At 39.1% G+C, this 24,258-nt stretch overlaps 1 pseudogene; it reads right to left on the bottom strand.

Moving 5' to 3' along the window:
• Positions 1-1,020: 1,020 nt before the first annotated feature.
• On the bottom strand, positions 1,021-23,459 carry LOC122230274 (annotated as a pseudogene).
• Between the last annotated feature and the right edge of the window lie 799 nt (positions 23,460-24,258).

Below are 24,258 nucleotides of genomic sequence, written 5' to 3'. Positions count from 1 at the left end.
AAGAGGTGATTAAGTTAAAACAAAACCATTAGGGTAGGCCCAATCCATTCTGATTCGTATCCTTAGAAGAAGAAATTTGGACACAGAGACATTCCAGAGATGTGTGCACATAGAACAGAAACCATGTGAGGAAACAGAAAGTGGCCATATGCAAGCAAAGAAGAGAGGCCTCAGGAGAAATCAAATCTACTGACACCTTAATCTTGGACTTCCTAACCTCCACAATTGTGATAAATGAAAATTTCTGTTATTTAAGCCATCCAGTCTGTGGTATTTGTTATGGCAGCCCTAGAAAACTAATACAGATGGCAAATTTTATTTTATGTGTATTTCTATCACAACTCCAAATAAAATGTGGAAAACAATGGTCTAGCTGGCTTTATTTTGGAAGAAATCTGGAGAAAAATTTGTGAAGCAATAAATGATGAGATCGCAAAGAAAATAATTTGCAGTCTGTGTAAAACGATATGACTGGGAATATGTGTTGAGATACATGTTGAGAACTGCAGACCTGTTGTACAGGCTTCTGAGGATGAATGAGGTCAGCATACGTATAAACTACATGTTATTGGGCTTTACTTGCCTTTTTAATGTGATCATTGCTCAGAAGGAAGCCCTTGAGGAAGCAGTTTGGGTTCTTGAAATTTAGTAGTATAAGTATCAATCATGACTATTATTATTATTTTTTTTAATGCTTATTTTTTGAGAGAGAGAGAGAGAGAGGCAGAGTGTGAGTGGGGGAGGGGCAGAGAGAGAGAGAGAGGGAGACACGGAATCCAAAGCAGGCTCCAGGCTCTGAGCTGTCAGCACAGAGCCTGACGTGGGGCTCGAACCCACAAGCTGTGAGATCATGACCTGAGCCGAAGTCAGACTCTTAACTGACTGAGCCACCCAGACGCTCCAATCATGACAATTATTAAATTCGTTAATAAACTTCTTTGTGCTTAGCATAGTGTTCAAAGGATAGATATTGATCATACAAGTTAAATATTATTATTACCACTTTTTTTTTTCTTTTTATCACAAGCTGTACTTGTGAACATCCTGTTCTGCAATTTTCTTGGCCCCTTTTGCCCAGATGCTAAAGGGCTGGGGATTGGCGTGGGCATTGCGAAGGCTGGCAAACACCTTGCAGTTCTCCTCCTCTCTATGACCCTGGCTTTCTCCTTCTTATAGACATTCTGAATGGGCATGACTGGTCCTGTCAGCTAGGTCGCCAATTTGAGCTCAGCTGAGCTGTCTGCCTTCTTGGAGGCCAGTGGTTTTCTGGGAGAGAGGATGGGCCACTGCCCATTGGCTTGCAGGGACTGCATGGGCTTGTTCCACCTTCTTGGATCCACTGCTGATATCCCAATGGTCGGTGCCACCTTCTTGTGAATGGCAGCCACTCATAGCTCTTCCAGGCTGAAGCCCCTGCCAGCTCGCACTTTGGTGTGATACCTCATTGTGGGGCAACTATTAATGGGCTAGAGGGTTCAGATGGTGGTGTGGTATGCCTTGGCTTGCCAGGCCTTGAGTCTGCGGATCTTCTGTGCCTGCTGGTTGAACCATGTGGCCATACATCACTGCCACTCCTCACGGAAGTGGGATAGTGCCATTCCGGCTGGGTGCTGTGGCTACTGCCTATGGGTCTCCTCCAAGGGAGAACAGCCAGAAGGAAAGAACTGGTGCCACAAAGTGTTCTGAGATGATCTGTTCCTATTTTACGGATGAGGAAATTAAGGATCAAAGCTATTAGGTTGTTTAACTATACCTCATAACATATGTAATTCACACGTAACTGAAGCAAGGAAGAACGTATAGTTTTAAACTTTAGCTCATGCAGTATCTGAGAGAGATATGTAATAGGAAACAATCATGTGGTAAAGGCCTTTTAAGTAACAGGAAGAAAATATTTTCTGTACCACACATATTGGAAGTTTTTCTATTCCTGTGGGAAGTGGGGAGATCCATAAAACCTTTTGAAACTTAGTTGTGGTTAGGCTTTTGGGTTTGTTCACAGTGCTCTTTTAAATCAACTTTACTGAAGCATAATTGACATAGTATAAATGCATGCATTTTATGTGTAGAGTTTGTTGAGTTTTGACAAATATATACACCTATAAGCCATGACCAAAATCAAGATATAGAGCTTTTCCATCACTCCCCAAGTTTCCAAAAGTCAGTTAGGCTCCCTGCTGCACACTCCTGTCTCCCCCTCTTCTTGCCTCCTTCCTATCCCCCTTCCCCACCGTTCCTGCTTTAGGAAAGTCTGATTTTTTTTTTTTCTATTCCTATAGGTGAGTTTTCTCTCCTCTGGAATTTCATATGAATGAAATTTTACATTATCTAGTTTTGTTGTTTGTCTCTTTGTTTGTTATCTTTGTTCTGGCTTCTCTTAATCAGCAAGGTGTTTTCGAGATTCATTCATGAAATCTATACATCAACAGTTTATTCCTTTCTATTTATTTATTTTATTGCTGGGTAGTGTTTCGTTGTACAAATATACCACAATTGGTTCATACACTTATTTATTGAAGGACATTTGAATTTTTTCTTCCTGTTTTTTTGGCCATCATTAGTAAAGCAGCCATGAACAATCAAGTACAATTGTTTGCACAGGCATATGCTTTCATCCCTCCCGGCTAACTACCTAATAGTGCCATTGCTGGGTTGTAGGTACATGTTTAACCTTGTGATACCACTTTGCATTTCCAGTTCCTCCACATTGCACCAGCACTTGGTATTGTTGGTTTTTAAAATTTTAGCCATTCTGGTGGGAATGTAGTAGTTTTTCACTGTGGTTTTAATTTGCATTTCCCTGATGGCTAAAGATGTGGAAGACATTTTCACATGCTTTTTGGCCACCCATATGTATCATTTTGTGAAGCGTCTATCCAAATTTTTTGTCTGTCTTTAATTGGGTTATCTGTCTTATTATTAGCTGTAAGAATTATTTGCATACTCTGGATACAAGTACTTTGTCAGATATTTGTTTTGTAAATGTTTTTTCTCTCAGTCTTGTGGCTTGCCTTCTCATTTTCTCAATGGTGTCTTTTGAAGATTTTGTATTTTGATGAAGTCTAGTTTATTCACTTTTTTCTTTTACGATTATTGATTTTTGTGTTCACTGGAGAAATTATTGCCTATCCCAAAGTCAGGGACTTTCCTCCTGTCTTAGAAATTTTGAAGCAAGTGTTTTCTAGTTGACATAGCAGAGTCATATTAACTTAAAAATTAATAAATAGCAAAAGTAATAATCAGATGTAGGATCAGCTCATGGATATAGGCTGAAGGTAGTGATTGGAGGAATTTTAGTATTGGAGACAAAAATGACCAAAATTAGCATATGATCTCTGCAAAATGAAATTCCTAGCCTGTCACTGCATGGTGTGGGCCATTACTGGAGTTGAGCTTGTGAGGGTTGCTCATGTGTGTGGCAGAGAACAGAATGAGAATAGAGGAAAACAAAAATTAGAATCAAGGCAGAAATGGCACCAATCTGACCAAGGGCTCTGCTAATATGGCAGTGACAAGGAATACTTCAAAGCAAGTGTATATTATTCATAAGTTGTGTATGTATATTCATCCTTAAGTTAACTTTAGTAAGTTGTATATACTTTATTTGAAAACATTAGTCATTTTTTTCTAATGAAAACTCTTCAAAAATTTATTCACTCAAAGCTTGATATAGACATAATTGAATTGAGAGTACCAATCAACATTCTAACACATAAGCAATAGCCCTTCACAGAGGCACATAAAAGGGCTTTATTTGCTTCTAACATGGAACTTAGAGTAGATACCTTTAAAAGCAGAGAGAAAATCATGGTATTTCTTTGCCATCTAGGGTTCTGATGAGGTGAATAAAAGAAGAACCACTTGTCCATTTGAGAGCTAAACTTGAACTGAACATTTCTTTACCTTCTGAAATGTTCAGTTAAGTGCTTTTACACTTCAATTTTCCAGCCTGGGCCAAGACCAGAAATGCCAAAATGATATGAGAAAGGCTGTTCTTACTGTTTTTCTGGCTGGGATTGGAAGAGAAAGTGCCAGCAATCTTGTAAGAAAGCCTGTTCTCGAAAGATCTGCAACCTAGTTTGCAGAATCAAGGGGTTTGGATAGTTCAGATGAGTTTGGCTGAGTGTCCTGGTGTGTTCATCCGAATAGCACCCTGCAGAAAGCATTTTGTCTTATCAAAGTCAACCACAGAATTCTTTGTGTACTTCCTTAGACATCTTAACCATCATGTGTGCCCATCCAGATAAACCGCTAAAGGCTAGCTGAACACTGCCAAATTGAAATGTTTGAGTATGATCCCTACAACTAGGATTCAGATTTCAACTTGAAATAATGAAAATAGTAATCACAGCGATAATTTTATAAAATGTTTATAGAATTGGCTCCAAAGTGCATCAGAGTCTTTAAACTACAGAAGGCATTAGAGATAATGTAGCCTAACCTCTCATTTTATACTTTAGAAATTTAAGGTTCAGAGAAATGAGATATTTGCCCAGTATCATTTGGCAAGTCAGAGGCAGTGTCCAGCCTGGAAAATAGGATCACTTTGTTCCTTACAATACGTTGTGATGTAGGCTGAGTGATTTGTTCTTTACCATACATGAGCCCCAAAAGATAAAAAGTAGTTATAAAGTTACTATGTTGTCATAGTATGTCAAGGAAAAAGGAAATTCATTAGATGTCATGAAATAAAGATTATTATTGCAGTATTCAGGTTTGGAGTGCCAAACAATATATTCAGATCTATTAAAACCCCTCATTGATAGGCTGGTTTTCATATATGTTAATTATTTGGCAACATTATATGCTAGAAGACATTCTTTCTAAAAAATCTTCTCATTTTTTAAAGAATCTTGCTAGGAAGGTAGTTATTGCCTTGAGAGCCTAAGTTGGGGATTCTCATTCACACGCTTCTATTCAAGAAGCAGCAGTGAAGCCATCCTTCATCATGACCATCCTGCCTGGAATGTGGTAAAGACAAGGCAGCCTGGCTGAAGGCTGAAGGGTGTGGAACAAACACTGTGGGTGGGTCCACAGAGGGGATTAATGTCCATATCCCTGAGTGAAAATCCTCGCCCAAGTGGGACCAAATAACCTCAGCTGCAAGGCTTCCTTGACTGTTCATTGCCTGCCTCCACAAAACAATGCAAAGGTTGTCCCATGGTTGTTTCTGTTCCTGGGAGTGAAGCCTGCCCACTCCCAAATTCACAAAGTGATGGATATCTCCCAGTTGTCAAAATGCTTATTCTTCCCTTACAGAATACCCATTTCTTTTTTTTAAGTTTATTTATTTATTTAATTTGAGAGAGAGAGAGAGAGAGAGGGAAAGAGAGAGAGACAGTGGGAGGGGTAGAGAGAGGGAGAAAGAGAGAATCCCAAGCAGGCTCCACACTGTTAGTGCAGAGCCTGATGTGAGGCTTGAACTCACCAACCCGTGAGATCATGACTCGAGCTGAATTCTAGAGTCGGACACTTAACCAACTGAGCCACCTGGGAATCCCCAGAATACCCATTTCTTTTCTTTGTTTCTTCCCTATAGCAACCATTCTATAATTCTATAATTCTACAATAATAATAATAATTAGTAGTAGTAGTAATATATTTTTTAACAGGCTCTGCTTTGCTGGGTGATTTGATTAAAGAAAGTGTTTAGAATATAAATAGCATTTGTAAATAATATTATTAACTGAATTTCCTCATTGGCAAAAATTGGGGTAGGTCCCTATAATCTCTGCGTCCCTTCCTTCTCTAACATGTTACGATGCTATGCATCAGGGCCCTCTGTCACACACCTTCTCTTTCTCAGCCAGGCAGCCAACCAGCCACCCTGCACCTGTATATTTGTGGAACAAGACTGTTATGGGAATCTGACATGAATGAACATAAATACATTTCCAACATGACTGCATCATATCACCTTAACAGTAGGAAAAGTATTTCTATGTGCACAGGACGTGCACTACAGAGTTTCTATAACAAGAAACACTTTAAAGTTATGGTAAAATTTGTGCTGAAACAGACATGGAGAACTTTGGCAACCTCAACCCTGCCAGCACCATGTATTCTTTACTACCAGGCAAAATACCTACCTGCTGGAGTGATATAGAGGAATCTGTGCTGTTCACCAGAGCTGACAAGCTATTCTTTTAAAAAAAAATTTTTTTTAAACATTTATTTATTTTTGAGAGACAGAGAGAGGCAGAGTATGAGCAGGGGAGGGGCAGAGAAAGAGAGGGAGACACAGAATTCAAAGCAGGCTGCAGGCCCCGAGCTGTCAGCACAGAGCCCGACGTGGGGCCCGAACTCACAAACCATGAGATCATGACCTGAGCAGAAGTCGGACGCTCAACTGACTGAGCCACCCAGGCACCCCAACTGACAGGTTATTCCTAAAGCATTTAAATAAAAGTCTAATCCCTCATGACTGTGGGTTTGGATAACGTAGGCACAATGGCCTTTTCATAATATAATGGAAAGATATATTATTCATAAGATGATAGCAGTATAGTTGATTTTACTCATTTTATTTACTATCATTGGTTTTATTTAGCAGATGTCACAATGTAAGCAATTTCTAATAGTGAGAGTATTGAACAGTTGGAAACTGGGCTTTCAAGTGAAGCAGCTAGTTCAGAAATGATATATGTACATCTTATGTGATAACAAACCTAATCCAAAATACATATTTTCATAAAATTTTACCTAATTCTCTACTCTTTAAATAGCTCTCTATTTTACTTTAGAGTTAGAAAAAACACACACACAAAACAATTCTTATTTTTTTTATTTGAGAATGAGAGGGAGAGAGAGAGGGAGAGAGGGGCAAACGGAGAGAGAATGAGAGAGAGAGAGAGAGAATTCACAAAACGATTCTTAAGCACTGGGTCTTCTTACGAAATGCAGTATATATTAGAAGACTATGAACCCACTTAGATAAGTGAGGAATTTAAAATAGCCAGTGGCACCTGGGTGGCTCAGTCGGTTGGGCGTCCAACTTCGGCTCAGGTCATGATCTCGTGGTTCACAGGTTCAAGCCGCGTGTCAGTCTCTGTGCTGACAGCTCAGAACCTGGAGCCTGCTTTGGATTCTGTGTCTCCCTCTCTCTCTGCCCCTCCCCCGCTCAGGCTCTATCTCTCTCTGTCTCTCAAAAATAACTAACTAAATAAAACGTTAAAAAAAAAATAGCCAAACTCAGAAGCAAAGAGTAGTTTGGTGGTTGCCAGAGGCTGGGGGAGGAAGAAATGTTGAGATGTTGGTCAAAAAAGACAAAGTTTAGTTATGAGGTGAATAAGTCCTAGAGATCTACTGTACCGCATAGTTCATAGAGTTAACAGTACTGTTCTATATGTGTAAAGATTTGCTAAGAGAGTAGATCCTATGTTAATTGTTCTTATTGCACACACACACTCACACACATACGTACATTAAAGACGGTAAGGAGGAAACTTCTGGAAGTGATGGATAAGGTTATGGCATAGATTGTGGTAATGGCTTAACAGGTGTATACTTATCTTCAAATTCATCAAGGTGCATATATCATGTATGCACAGATTTTTATATGGAAAGAGAGGAAGGGAAAGGGGAAGGGAAATGGAGAGGAAAGGAAGACAGACAGAGAAAGAGAAACCCATGAGACTGAATGGACACTAAGTCTCTGTGGGATCAAGAAGCAAATGTTCTTCAATAATCTCAAGCATTGGCAAAGTAGGATCTGTGTGTGAGAGACCGCAAGAGAGGTCATTATCTGTGGAACTCAGGTAGTTGCCACCAACAAGTTTCCGGGCAGATGTGAAGCAGGCTTCTGATTAGTTATCCTCTCACCTCCTTTTCTTTACCCATTCTCTCTGAAAGTCCCGCCCTGTCCGTTCTCCTCTGGCAGCTGGGCTGTCTGTCCATTGCTACTTTCATACAGTCCTTCCCTTTCTACAGGTTTGGATATTCTCCCCAACCCTTCTCTTTCCCCCAGTTGGAAACACCCATCCTTCAGCAGATACAGCTTATTCTTGAACAGACTATCAGATGAAATAATACATGCTGAGCTTCAAGATACTTGCAGGAAATGTACCCCATGTTTGCATTTTGAAAAAGCAGCTTATTAACCCTAAACAAATATAAAATTAACATGGGAATGCTTGTAGGTAGGAAAATATTTTCTAGTGTTTTTCCCTACTCTAACCACTATGATGTCAATGTATTTCCAATATACATATATATATGTATATATATATATGTATATATATGTATATATATATATATACATATATATATATTTAAAATAGTGCTTAATAAGCAATTACTTTTAAAACTTCACTGACTGTCTTTCCTGACCTACAAACTTCTAGTGAAGAAAGGGTTGTGCCTTCAGATGCCAGGAATTGACCAAATCAGACAAATAGCCCTGGAATACTCTCCTGTTGCTTAATAGTAGTTGTATTTTAATATTTACTTAATATTTAAAACAAGTAATAGATTTGCATAGTTTAAGAATTTTACAAGAGTGAATGTGAGCCTAAGGTTTTCCTCTCCTCAGTCCCCCATCTGGTGGTTTCCAACCCTTACACCAAGATAAATAACTTCCGTTATTAGCTTCTTGTGTAGACTTTCAGAATTTTAAAAAATGTTTCTATAAGCGAATGTCAACACCTATTCCTTTCCCTACTTAAAAAAATGTAGCACACTGTGCACACTTTCATATTTTTCCCCTCACTCAGTATGTCTTACATGTCTTTACATATTAGTACTATGGAGCATCTCTGTTCTTGGAAAAAAAAAATTTTATTATGGCTGAACAGTATCCCATTATTTGGATGTGCCATGATTTATTTAAACAGCTCTCTATTGACAAACTTTTAGATTGTTCCAATCTTCTGCTATTATAGGAACTGCTGCAGTAAATAACCGTGCACATTCATGATTTTGCCCATGTGTGAATATATCTGTAGCATAAACTCCTAGAATTGGAACTGCTGAGTCAAAGAGTACATGCATTTGTAATTTCAATAAATATTGCCAAATTGCCTTCCAGAATGATTATACCTATTTACACTCCCACCAGCAATGAATCACTGCTCCCATTTCTCTATATCTTGCCAACCCTAAGGGTTGTCAAATTTTTGGATTTTTACCAACCTGATAGTGAAATATGGTATCTTGATGTAGTTTTAATTTGCATTTTTTCTATGTGGGAGTGATTTGAGCATCGTTTCATATGTTCCTGAGTCATTTGTATTTCCTTTGCTGTGAACTATTACTCACTTTTTTAATAGGGTTTTTTAAAATTATTATTCTATGGTTTCTTTGTAGATTAGAGTTTAGTTCCTTGCAAATACAATCAACTGCAAATATCGTTTCCTACTTTGCTCTTTGTCTTTTTCCTTAAGAGTTTTTTGAGAACTGAGTAATGTGGATAATTACATTAGTACTCCTGTCATTTTGCCTGCACACACAGCCATGGATGAAGATAGACAGGTAGATAAATAGATAAATACAGAGATAGTGTGTGTATGTAGATTTTTAAAAAGGCCCCCTTTCTTTTTCTTAGAGCATAAATGCTACCATGCATGTTCGTCATGTATCAACCCTTCCCGTAGGCAGAGGAGTGCAAGCATATTATCCAAAAGAGGTTCATAGAGTTTATTGAGTTGCCATTGGCACTAGAAAAATGACTGGGACACTGGAACCTTACTCCCAAAGGTCCCAATTTGGTAACAAGGGTGGCGAAATTGTACATGCAAATAAAGAAATACAATAGAGTAAAAGACATAAATATAAACATGTAAATAAAGAATTAAAACACAGCAGGAACAATGTGTAATTAGTTATGAGCACAGGGATTTGGGAGTAGGGAGGATGGGCTCAGTGAGTGTAACTTGTGTTAATCATTAAACTGCTCTATCAATCAGACTTCAGTGCAGAAAAGAGACACTGCTCTGGGTGTTTTAAGCAGAAGGGAATTTAATACAGGGGATTATGAATTCATAAAGCCATTGGGAAGGCCTGGAACAATGGAATTAAGGGGCTGCCCTTGCTGTCTGGTTTCTGGCTGCCCCACTGCTGCTGCAATTATTGGGAAAGGGGTGTCACCCAGGCTACCTGCTGCTTTTGCTCTGGTTGACCTCTCACCCAAGACACTGATAGCCAGTGAGGAGGAAGCGGACCCTGGCCATTGCCCGCATGCATGACTGTCAGAGCTTGCCTGTCAAGTGCAACTGTCACAGAATAATAGCCTCTCCTGTGTTTCAGATTTGTCACAAGTACATCATTTTTGGCCAAATCCAGAGTGTACCTGGAACTCCAGCTGCAAGGGAGCCTGGGAAATGTAGTTTTATTCTTTCAGAGCTTGTAATTCAGGATGTGTGGCAATGGATGCCAGTAACTAATATAGTTTCAGTCACCTTGGTATGTATGTATCAGAATATCAAGTGTGAAGCAGATGACTAAAGATTGGGCATATTACATTGATATATTTTGTCTGGGTCTGGAAGAAGCCTGAGGGACTTCTAGAAAATAGGATTTTTAAGGAGCTCCTCTGGCAGGAGGGAGGACATAGGGCTTTAAAGCATGGGTAGGACTGGGAGAATTATCAGAGGAGTGATTGGGAGTTTTGAGGAAAGATAAATTGTTTTGCATTATTTTATAGGCATATCCAGTGATGATAGGAATAACAATAGAAATAATATGATGATTTAATAGATAATGTAGGTGAAAACCTGTGGTAAGCCATAAAGCCCCGACTATATACAATATTGGAGGTGGGTGTTATTCTCATTTATATACAAGGAAACAGGTTTTGAAAAGTTAGCAATTTGTCCAAGTTCACTTTACTGTGTATTAGAACTTGAATCTTCCTTTCTTCCCTTTTTCCCTTCTCCCTCTTTCCCCCCTATTCTCCTTCCATCCTTCTTTCCTGTAACTTACTGAGCGTTTCCTCTCTGCTAGGGTCACTGCTTACATGGTCAAGACAAAATCCTTTCCCTAAAGGAGGCAATAGCCTTCGATCTAATCTACCTGATGCTCATTTGGGATTTTCTTTGTTGTATTTTTGCCTGCCAGAATTATATCAGTAGCACCGGATTCTGTCAGGAAGCCAACCACTTTTATCCTACTTAGAAAACACACAGTTCTAACAACAGGGCAGTAGAATCCAAACTCACCCCTTCAGAACTCAGTTGCAGTAGTGAGCATGGCTTCCTTGCTGATATATGGGTCATACGGATGCTGTACAGAATTGCCTACAAGTGTAAGGGCTATAGGATTTGACTCTTGAGAAAAAATAAAATGAAAGACTAAAAATGGCTACAAAGTATCTCCAGGATATTAGAGTGAAGCTAACCACATAAAAGACACATGACATTTGCCTGTGAATAGATAGACTGAGCATTTTGGTTCTTATGCTGGTTTTTAGCTGCCAGTGATTCTTGTGGCAACCATCCAAGTTTTCAGGACACTATCACATTTTTAAGTTTTCCTAATGAATTATAATAACATTTCTGTAGTTTACATCAAATTGTGTTGAATGGCATTTTTAGCAAATTGTGTCACTTTGTGAATTTCCAAATTTTACAAAATTTCTGTGCCAAAAAATAATCAGTGAAAATGATTTTGTGTGAAACTTTTTGAAAGCCAAGTTTAGCTGATTTTGCTAAACAGCACAAGCAAACAATTTATTCAGTCTTTCTCCAAGTCCTTTTTCTGAGCCTTGTTCTTTGCTTCCAGGCCCCCCTCCTCCCTCCCCCTTTCTAAGCTTCTTTCACTCTGTTTACTGGCCTTTGTTTCTGCTCCTAGTTTGTCTTTCTCTAACATTATCTGCCCTCTCCACACCCCTCCACCCTTAGCTATACCAAGCCTTGGGCTATGGTTTTGGGTTGAGGGTCATGGAGGTCATGAATTTTCCACTGAAAGAAAGAGAGAAAGAAGGAGAGAGAGAAAAAAAAAAAAAAAAAGATCACTTTTGCTCTCTCTTCTGCCCTTGGTGCTGAGAAATTCATTTGAGATCAGTATCCCGGCCAGCATGATTACTGTGGGATTGAGACAAACACAGGGCTCACCACAAGAGAGGCCATAATAATGTCGCTGAGGATAAAAGAACATATTTCGACATGCTTCGACTCATGTTTTGAGATCCTTGCATGTGGGTGGTTAGACTACCTTAACAGGTTTTTGAGCGTATCCTTCTGAACTGCCCTGACTTTGTTTCCCAAAGAGAGAAACAGTGAAGAGGAATACAAACAGCCTGCATCTTGCGGTCAGATTTCCTGGGATGGAATCCTGGCTTGTCAGCCACTTAATCTTCCGAGTACCAGTATTCTTTGTTACTAAATAAAGAAACTAGCTACTGATATAGCTGCAACAGTATTGCTAACAATGCAGTTAACATTAATTGAATAATTACTATATGTCAGACGTTCTGTTAAATACTTGCATGCCTCCTGTCAAACTCTTTTACAACACTAGGCAGTAGTTAATTATCACTCCCACTTTATGGATGAGGAGACTGAGGTAAGAAAATATTACATTATTTACTCTAGGCCACTTAGCTATGAAGTGGAGTTGGGTTTTGAACCCAGGTCTTTGATTCTAAATCAGAAACCACTACCTTAGGTAGAAACGATGATTAAATAATGCAACACAGAGCATCAGACATCCAGGAAGGGGTCATTCTTTTGTTTTGTTTTGCATCATTTTGTTTAAGGCTAGAAATTCCAGGAGGCATGAAGTTAACTCCTGTTCCCATTCTGATTTTTCAAGAATTTCCTCTCCTGTCTTTTTTATGTGGGCATACCCCAGACCAAGAGATGGTGATTGAGTCCATGACCCAAATAGTGGGAGATATCAAATCCGCATGAGCCCTATTTCTTTGACCATGTATATAGTTTGGTAAACCATCTAGAAAATACCATGACACACTAAAACTTGAGCACTGTCTGGTCTCAAATCAGAGATGGTAGGCGGGTGTAGTGCCCAGGAATGGCAGACGGAGCTGGGCAGGAGACCAGACACATCCTGCTGCCAGTTACTCTTAGTGGGATTTCTAATGGAAGCCACAGAAGCTCACAGTGACTATTGCAGAAAAGCCACATAATTATAGGACAGCACTATATTCCAGCCTCTTGTGGCTTCCATGTGTGTTTCTGTGATCCTAGGTTGTGTCTAGCCCACGTGTTAATTTCTACCTGCTGAATACAATTTGGTTTGTAGTAAGTGATGCTTTCAAGAACTTTCTCAGCAACTCATTTCCGGGTGGGATTCTCTTCGAAACCACGTGAAGCCAGAGAATCTGCACAAACATCTGATTGGTATGTTCAGCTTCAGGAGAATTATGAGTCTGCTGCGAAAAAGATCATAAAATCCCTAAATTAACTATGGCAAATGTTTTAGGTATGTCTGTAAATTTGGGGTTCCGTGAGTTTAGTTATGCCTTTCCAACTATGCCTAGATTACAGTTTGTCCAATCACATTGTTGTCATTGAGGTTTCAGGAGGTCTTTGATTATTTCATGACCTTTTCTCTAAATAGCACCGATTACTTTGATACAAGAATTTTTGAAGTGCTTCACAATCTTTTGCTATTCCCTGGGGCCTGGGTCAACATTCCTATCGTCTCTATTTCAAGATGAAACACAGAGAGTTTAAGTGATTTTCCCATGGGCTCCCAGCATGACAGCATCTATGCTGGACACAAACTTCTTAAGCTTCTGGCTTTAGATGAGCTCACTGAGTCACAGATTTCCCCCAGTAATTATTTATATACATTATGCATCTGACCTGGATATGCTAGTGCTTATTTCCCATTTGCATAACGAGGAATATCTCAGGCAATCCAGGAAGGAATGTTTCCTCAACACAAGCAGCTGAGTTCTAATGTGGACCTTGCTTTCTGGACTCAGGGAGGGTCAGGGAGGAGGATGACCCCAGCCTGCCCGCACAAGCCTGCAGAGCGTGTTCTGGGTAGAGCTTGGTCAGAATGAGGTTGAACAGCCATCGGTCATTGCCTCATGTAAGAAAGATGGGGGAGGGATACACATTTCCTACTTGGGCTTCTCTAAATGTGAAATACAGTTTAATTGTGGAGTGCTGGTATCTCTTCCCACCTGTTAGGCACCTGGAGAGAGGTCTTCAGTAAATGCTGTGGGTAATGAAGCTTATGTTCAGGTACCACAATAAATATGGGATGTGGGTGAGGACAGAAACTTTACTTTCATGTTTGCCTCTTGTATTCAGAGCGACAGATCATAAACAGTGTTTTAGAAAGTCTGCATGGAGAATTAAAAACCATAGTTTGGTAAACTATTTTTTTTAAATGACTTTTACAAATCGTTTCTTTGTTACAAAACTATCTTGTCCCATTATAAATTTATTAAATAAACTTTAGAAAATACCGATAAGCAGAGAGAAGAAAACAAAATCACCCTGAATTCCACTACTCAGGGGGAACCTATATTAACATTTGGGTGTATTTTTCTCGTTCCTAAAAATGGGCTTACTTTTTTCTTTTTAAACAGGATTATATGTTAAAATTTGTGACAATTTACTACCTATTTTATACACACATGCACATAGGGTTATACTATGAATATTGCCTTCTAAACCTGCCTTTTAAACTTAGATTCCATATACAGTATTTGAAGATTTACTAAAATCTTCTCTGGTCATTAAATATGCTTCCCCAGCATCATTCCTGATGGTTGGGTAGCATTTCATTGTATGGATGTATCATTGTTTATTTAACTGATTCCTCGTTGCTAGACATTTATGCCGTTTCCAAGTTTTCTCTGTTATAAACAGGCTGTGATGAAGATGTAAATCTCATTTATAATGGCATCAGATCATATGTTTTATTTGTATCTTCTAGAAGACCTAAAACAAGGTTGCTAAGCAATGTCAGTGCTGTACAAATCTTTTCGTGGGAAAACCTGAGCGGAGAGAACCTCTTTGAGTCTACCATGGCAAAAGTGATAATACGTCGGACAGCAAAGTGCTCATTCTTGTTCACTACACATGGAGATGAATCCAATGAGCTAAAAGCCATATGTGGCTAAGGAAATATACTTCTCCTACAGAAGACTAGGTCATGGTAGAATAGCACTTAATTAAGACACTGAATACAACAGTTAAAAAGTGTTTCATAGTAAGAACTCATTTGTCTAAAGTTTAAGTGTGTTGAAGTAGTTGCCCAAAGACATAAGTATACTGGGCCAGTCATCCATGCGAACCCTTCCACATCATGTTTCTAAAGTGAAAACAGATAGCAAACAGAAAAGCTCCCAACCCTCGAATCAGAACAACCACAACAAAAACCCAAACTGATCTTTGGGTTATTTCATTTGGTTCTCCATTAGTTAGATCTGATTTTGCCTTTTTGAATTCAGCAGATATCACTAAATGCTTTTGGAAGGACCAAGTTGCCTCATGCAATTTTTTTTTTTTTTTTCATGTATAGGTCTGTTTTGCAAGAGAAACAAGGCTTCTCTTCTTGTATCATTCACTACAAGCTAAAACAAAACTCTTTTTGGAAATTAAAAGGAGTCCATTTAAATTATATTAATTCTTACTTTAGCTTCCCCCCCCACTGCCCTGAACGCCCCAGCTATTTTTTTTTTTTTTTTTTTTTTAACACATACATTTCCTATGACTTTCAAGCTAGCACTGATGATTTACTTGACTGGCAGACATGAAGACCTAGGCTGAAGGGACATGTGATCTGAGCGAATTGCAGCATTTCTATAGATTGAAGTAATCAAAAATATGCATTTTGACTCTTCAGACATTTATGGTCTGTATCTTCTCTACCAGGGCTCAGCGTGGCATAATGATGTCAGCTTCTCCCCAGATAGTTTGGATGGTGCTGGGAACATGGTTAGAGAATAATATGTTCTGTTTTCCTTCTCCTTGGGGTGACCATTGTCTCCAGTTGGTCCTGTGCTCAGTGAGTCATTAATTAAACCCGGAATCTCTCTAAGTGACCTGTTGCAATGTTGAGGTTCATTCCCAACTTATTCTGCTTCACTGCATAATATCTGGCCAATGTGCCTTGTTTTTATTTTTTAAAAATTTCCCTCATTCTTCCTCGCACCATGAGGATTCGTTTTTGAGATAGAGAGCAAGAGGCTAGGTTAAGAAAAACACGGCCACCTCCAGAGTGCAAAAATTGCAATAAACCCATCACCTCTAACAACAGCAGAGCATGAAAAGATAAAAAACAGCCTGCCAAGAATGTAGTAACCACCCATTCACTTTTAAATGCTCTCCACACTTCAATGCACAGACCTAATTACTTTCCTGCATTCCCAAATCCACTTTGCCCATACTGCAATCAGAAACCTGGCGTTAAAATATTTTAGACTTGGAGGATCAAGACTAATTATGGGCCTTAGCTGCACCTTTTGGTTTCTCTCCCCCCTCCCCCCTCCTTCTCTTCTTTGGGTTACTTTAAAGCACGCTCCACTGGAAGAAAGGCTGCCCAGTCCCAGTTGGGGGTGAAGCCGAGAGAGAATAAAACAAAGAACAACTCAACTCAATTCAGTAAGCTTCAATGAGGCTGGTATATTTAATGTGAGCCCAGGGTTAGCCCACAGAATTGTGGCAGAATGCAATATTCTCAACAAAAAAAGATGTGTTTAAGGTCGACTAAGGCCCCATAAGGCTGTTGTTGGTGTTTAAGCAGTCCACTGAGGTATTTAGCACTGAGGGTTTCTAAACATTCCAGCTGAGAATTAAACTACAGCTTTACAGTAGCCGCTTAAAGGTTTGGGGGGCTGGGAGCGTCCCCTCCCCCTTGTATTGAAAGGTCAACAAACAGTAGGAAAGATCATGTCATAACAAAGATGAAGCCACCTATTATCGAGTATAGTGACAGCTAATAGCACTATCAGAGGGACTAATCCACGGTATTAAATAGTGTAATTGTTAAAATAATATCATGGTTATTAGAACACCCAAGCATGAGACATTTTTCATTTTACATAACATGAAAGTATGGTAGGTGAGCTTAGCCTTCGCATGACAGGCACTTGTTATAAATATGTAAATATTAGAAAATTGCTTCAGTACTGCGATTTTTCTGCAGCATACAGAATGCATTTTTAATACGCAGATGTTATGTTTTGTGGCATTTGCTAAACTACTTTTGGGTAATTTTGCCGAGTTACACTCTTAAAAAGCTTTCATTCACACAAAACAATTTGCTGTGAAAGTTGGTGCTAATGTTTTACTTCAATGAGGCATTTTTAGTTTCATGGGTTTAATAAGACAAATACTACCACGAAAAAAGCCTAGTTTCTCAGAGATGAATCTGTGAAATGGCTAAGGGAGTCTGACTGCTTATAGAGTGAATTTTATGGGAACTGCAGCTCTAAGTTTGAACTCTGGGAGGTTTTATGAGATCGGATCTAGGCACAGGTATCTTAGGTTTACACAGTTCTTATTCGGAATACTGGAAAGAAACGTAATCACCTTGAGGGGGTACAAATGTCACAAAAAAAACAAAAGAATGCTTAACATTGAAAACACACGAAGCTGCTACAACACTTTCCTACTTCTTTTAGTTTCCAGTAGTCAAGAATCCAAACCACAAGTTGTACTGGAGGAGATGGTTTAAAACAATCAGATGTTTCAGATGGTCAGAGTTTGTGGGGCCCTTACAAAATAATACAAAGGGCACATACACTGGCTCACAACCACCAATTAACCCTCCTTGTTAGATAGGTAATTTATTCCTCTCAGAGGCATCAAATATCAGAGAAATCATGGGCCAAAACAGTAATTATCTGCAGGGAATTCAAAGGCTTTGAAAGCCAATAATTCCAAAGAAATAAAAACAGAGTCCTTTTCACTGTATAGACTTCATTTTAAAACCTGTAATAAGAGCCAGGCCCTGGCTGTGAACCTGTAAACTTCAAGGAGGAAAAAAAAAATGCTGAAGAAGGCGAAGGCAATATTCATGCGGCTTTTCTGCATAAAACAATCTGGGAGTGGAGGTCAGAGACATTCATTCTGGCTACTCTCTATTATCACACAAAGCCCTCATCCAACATAGGAATAAAGGTCTGGGTTGGCCAAAAGTGGGAAGCGAGAAAAATCTGAAATTACTGAGCTAAAGAAAGTGATAAAAAAAACTCTATTAAAATTTTTTTTAAGTCTATTTATTTTTGAGAGAAAGAGCGAATGAGTCGGGGAGGGACAGAGAGAGACAGAGGGAGAGAGAGAATCCCAAGCAGGCTTGGCACTGTCAGCACAGAGCCTGACTTGAGGACGGAACTCATGAACCACGAGATCATGACCTGAGCTGAAATCCAGGATGCTGAACTGACTGAGCCTCCCAGGTGCCCCAAGAAACTCTATTTTAAAAGTCCAGCAGTTTAATTTTAACTTTTAAAGCTCGAGTGACATAAAGTACTCTTTCCTAGGATAAAAAAATAATCACAGAATTTCTCAAATTTCATGGCAAACCCTTCTTAAGAAAAGCATTTGTTCTTAATCTCATCTCCTTTATGCTACATTCATATTTATAATGTCTGGTCTTCGTGGTCATCTAGAACTAGGCAATCTGGTGAAGTATTCCTTTAATTTTACCCTCACTTATCTTCTACCTTTTCCACATATTTTTGCTATATCAAAAAAAAAAAAAATGAAGAACCAAGTTCAAATCTGTACTATATTACCGAAGTTGTATCTATATATTCCATGCATGAACGTACTAGCATTTGGTGTTTCTATCCTTTCAAACACATGGCTTCTTAATCTGCTGTAGGGGGGCTTGACTTTTACACATTTACTACCAATTTCATAGAAATTCATGGGGGTAACACCTACTTTTCACTTAACAAGGTCAAGGCACAAATCCACATGCCTAATTTAAATGATTTCTTTTTTTTTTTTTTTCATTATGATAAATCCATACCAGATGTGAGGGAAAGGGGAACACAATTCCCTGTAGTTCAGTTGCTCTGACTACCTCTGATGATTCTCCTGTGGACTTCAGAGAACAGATCTGCATTTTCTATAGCAAACTTTTCCAATGAAACAGAATTTTCCAAGACTTGGTTTTTGTCCTAAGTTAGGTTAATGTTAGAATTGGACACTGCTGCGGTCTATGACAATCTAAGATACCGAATCTGGTCACTTTGCAGACTGAATAAGGTTCTTGGGTGATGTTTGAGGACTGTTGACAAGATGTATGTATAAGTAATCATGTAGCCCAGCTGTCATCCAACAGTGGCTTAGAACATACCTCCTGGTCTGTCGTCCAAGGGAGTTGGACTAGATCTATTTGCTGCCCTCCTCCAACGTTGAAGGTTTAGTGGGACTATAATTTGTCCAATTAAGATCAAGGCATTTTATTATACTTAAAAGAGCACTTTATTTTCTGACTTTAGGTATGCAAGAAAAATTTTAAATTACATTTATTTTGGTAATTAAAGATAAAATTGCCTGTATCTGAGCTGGCAGGAACATTGAAATTCTTACACAGCCAATGCTAAAGTGCCATTTTTAGCATTTCAAATTTCTTAGCACATTTAAATTCTCTCATGTGTTCCTTTTTCAGGGGTTTCAACAGTGAAATAGAGGCTACTCTTCATAAAAAACGAAAAGCAAATGCATAGATAATGAGAATGCCCCTCACATCCTGCCTGCTCCCCAGAAGTCAGATGTTGAACATTTTGTAGCGTTCACTGAGACATAGAAGAACATGAGATACACCAGCTGAAACTCCTTTTGGTGGCTCAGGAATGAGGTAGAACATCTCAGTGGTCATTTAGGCTACTTAATCCGGTAGCTCCCTTTCTACGGTTTTCTTTGTGTTGATAACTCTCACATTGATATTTTCATCCTGACTGCTTATCCGAGTTTTCGTCCTACTGGGTGAGTTTGCACAGCACATTGGTATTGGTGTGTCCCAGCATCACGTGGAGCTCAACAAACTTAGAATTAATCTCAGTTTGGTTTCTCAGCGTCTCCTGTTGGTGATGTTTATTTCCTTCCAAATCAAGGGTTTTGCCTGTGTCTTTTCCAGACCTGCGTGCCTCTCTTCTTCCCTGGCTCAATCCTCCTTTGATTACCAACAGCATGCCCATTGTTGAAGTTCTCAAAGCCCTGAGGGCATGTCTAACTTCTTGTTCTCCTTCATGCTTCATAATTATTAAGTTCTTAAAATTTTGCCTTTAGGGCAACTGCTGTAATGTTATGTCCTTCTTATCCCACAACCATCAGACAATCTCAGATACCTATCACAGCTTGCCTGAATTAGGCAGTCTCCTAGCAGCTCTCCTGGCCACTTTTCTTCCCTTTCTTTAATTCTGTTGTTAAACGCATGTTTTTATTTAATTTAATTTAATTTTTTTTACATTTTAGAGAGAGAGTGAGAGTGCACGCTTGCACATGCATTAGGAGAGGGGCAGAGGGAGAGAGAGAGAGAGAGAGAGAGAGAGAGAGAGAGAGAATCTTAAGCAGGCTCCACTCGGGGCTGGATTCCATGACCCTAGGGTCATGAAGTGAGCCAAAATCAAGAGTCAGACACTCAACCAAATGAGCCACCCAGGTGCCCCAGTTAAACACATGTCTGTGACATACCTACGTCTCTGCTGAAAAACCTTTGTAGGTACAAAGGCTCCTGAGCTCCCAACATCAGGTGTCACCTCTGCTGCCTGTTTCCCTCTATTGTAATGATGGAATCATCTTTATCACTATTCCTGTCTCCTTGCTGGTTAGTCTGGCTAAGCCTCCTTGCTTCTACTCAACTTTCCATTGTGGCCTTTCTCTTCCCCTCTTCCTCCCCACATTCTAACCACTTTTCAGCCTCTTCCTGGGAAATTTTTTGCGTGTTTTTATCCACTTTGGTCCCCTTTCCTTTGAACTATTAAATCACATCTTGTCTTTAGATTGGATGATTTATCTTGGAAGCTTTGACAGAATGGGAAGAACCCTGGGTTGAAACCACATAAACTCGGTTCCAAAAGAAGTTTCAACAATGTATCAACTTTGGTCATTTTACCTCTCTGACTCTTTATAGCCTTTCTAAAACATAAAATGCAGATGTTAGTAAATAATGTAGAAAATGATAACAAATGTGAAAGTTCTAGCATATCAGCAGATCCTAAGTGTTAGGTGAATTGGATTCTTTAAAATTGTTTTTGGGGTGCCTGGATGGCTCAGTCGCTTAAGCGTCTCACTTCAGCTCAAGTCATGATCTTGTGGTTTGTGGTTTCGAGCCCCGTGTTGAGCTCTGTGCTAACAGCTCGGAGCCTGGAGCTTGCTTCAGATTCTGTGTTTCCCTCTTTCTCTTGCCCCTCCCCTGCTCATACTCTCTCTCTCTCTCTCTCTCTGAAAAAGAAATAAAGAGTAAAAAAAATTGTTTTTCTATAAAAAAAGTTGTTTTTAACTTTCGGTCTGCTCTCTTCTTAATTTGGCTTCTGGTACTATGTTTTACATCACTCCCCACTCCCCAAAGTCCTAGACATTTTTATGTAAAACTTTGTGGCCAGTCAATAAATCTGGAATAAAACTTTCATTTCAGAAACTTGGCCTATTAGAGTTTTCCAACAAGGCAAGTTAAAGATAATCCCACTTCAGACTTCGAAAATACCAACAGTAGAAACAAACTACCACCACCTACCAGTTAAATCTTGTTTAGAGAAATCTTACTCATACTAAAATCTTTACACAAATGTTATAACTTAATATGAACTCTTGGACCTGACATAAATATATCATTTATTAGATAGGTTCTCCCATTTTCTTATAAACTAAATATATCAGTGGGAAAGAAACAAAGATTTGAAGATACCCTAGCCTACCTTCTTATATACCATACCTATTGTATATATATGTATATGTATATATACATACATACATGTGTGTGTATATACATATATATGTATATATATACATATATTATACATATATAATATACATATACATACATATATACATATACATACATATACATACATATATAATATACATATACATACATAATATACATATACATATACATGTACATATATACATATATATACATATATATGTATATACACACACTGTTTAGATGGGCAGGTATTGTTCTAGCACTTTACAAATGTTAATTCACTTCACACTCCCTGCCCCCCATGAAGTAGACAGTGTTATTATGGCTAATTTACTGATAAGGAAACGAATCCATGGCGGGGCAGAGCACCATGCCCAAAGTTACATAGCTAGGTAGCTCAGAGGAGGATTGGAAGCCAGGCAGGCAGTTGGCCCCCACAGTCGCATACTCTTTTTAATTTAATTTATTTCTTTTTTCTTTTTTTTATTTCAGAGACACAGAGAGGCAGAGGGAAGAAGAGAGGGAGAATCTTAAGTAGGCTGCACGCTCAGTGTGAAGTCAGACATGGGGTTCATTCCATTTTCCTGGGATCCTGACCTGAGCCAAAATCAAGAGTTGGATGCTCAACTGACTGAGACACCCAGGCACCCCCAGAGTCCCATACTCTTAAGTAACAAGCTATGATTTCTCTTTTGAACCTTTTATGTCTTGTTTTGCTTTTCAATTTTTTTCTTTTTTTAGAGTTCACTTCTTTATTTTGATAGAGACAGAGAGAGAGGTGGGGGGAGGGGCAGAGAGAGAGGAAGAGAGAGAATCCCAAGCAGGCTCCATGATGGCAGTGCAGATGCGGGGCTCGAACTCACCAATCACTAGATCATGACCCGAACTGAAATCAAGAGTCCAACGCTTAACTGACTGAGCCAGCCAGGTGCCCCATGAACCCTTTATGTTTTTATACATTTCTCCTTGTTTGGGCTCCTTTCATTGGTTGGCAAACTCTAGGATACAATAAATATCACTCATGGCAGTCATAATCTGCTCTATGCCTTGACCTGTTGGGTTAAATGGGCTGTCAAAATCTCAGAGGGAAAAAACTTCACAGGCCTATGGGATAGAAGAAAAAATTTCTCTCGTATGGGAGGGTAGAGATTATGCCTTTTATATACAGCGAGTATTTTGCTTGCCCCAGAGATTAAGAAAGCAGAATTGATCTGAGTCGTTCCTTTAGTCACCACCAAGAATTTCAAAATGCATGTAAATGTAGTGTCACAACATAATTGCCTCAGATAATATATCTCAAAACGTGAGTGAGCTAATAGGAAATTATATTGAATTGGCTAGTTTACTTAATTATAATTTGCAGTACTGAACTGTACTTTCCTAAATCGTAATTTTAGATTTGAAACAGTTCAGCAATTCCTGAAGAACTTCAAATGGCCAACGTGTTCAAATAGCCTGTGTTTCTAGAGCTTTACCATGTTTCCAAGGATATTGACCACCATTCCACCGATGTCATCTGGTTGAGCATGAAGGTCAGATTCTATGCCCTTTTTATGTTGGGATGTTTCTATTTTCTCTTTTACACAATAATATGGATGTTGTGATTTATCAGGCATATGCTCAGAGAACTTATGACTACTTCTGACGTTGTTGGACATGTTTCTTACCTGAGCCCCATTGGTCTGGGACTCTCATGGAAAAGGAAGGGCCCACTGATTTCATAATGGCCTTTGTAGTCACACTTATATATCCTGTAAGGACCTAGTTCAATGAGCACTTTTGTATACAAATAATTTTTATTTGTTTGTTCATATTTTTTGTTTTTTATTTTAGAGAGAAAGCAAGTGCGAGCAGGGGAGAGGGGCAGAGGGAAAGAGTGAATCTTAAGCAGGATTCATGCTCAGCATGGAGCCAGACATGGAGCTTGATCCCACAACCCTGGGATCATAACCTGAGTCAAAATCAAGGATGCTTAACCACTGAGCCATCCAGGTGCCCCTCTATACAAATCATTTTATAAGAAAATAGAAATAATTTAATTACAAGAAGGATTAAGTCCCAGAATCTTGCTTTACAAATGTAGACTCAAATGAGATTTGAAGTCACTACCTTACATTTACTAAAACCCACATGTGTAAGTTTTTTGTAGGTTTTCAGTCAAGGCCCACGTTGTCACCCTCCTTTCTTAGGATGCAAGGGGGATGCTGGCCCTTCCCATTTTGTATGTGACAGTGACTTTGCTTTCATTAGCCAAATAGAAAATATCTGTGTAAATTTGAAGGTGAAGTGGCTGTTAATACTAAACATAGTAGGTACAAGAAACATCGCATTTTTAGAATGCTTTAAGCCAACTATGATCCATCCCCAAGCCTTCTTGTGGGGCAGACAGGAAGTTCAGTTTGATTTAGGACTCTCTCTCCTTCCTGTGTTGTGCAAAGTCCCCAGGGTCTTCAAGAC

Source organism: Panthera leo, chromosome A1, assembly GCF_018350215.1.
Source record: "Panthera leo isolate Ple1 chromosome A1, P.leo_Ple1_pat1.1, whole genome shotgun sequence".
NCBI classification, from domain to species: Eukaryota; Metazoa; Chordata; class Mammalia; order Carnivora; family Felidae; genus Panthera; species Panthera leo.
This window is presented reverse-complemented; position numbering and strand designations above follow the sequence as displayed.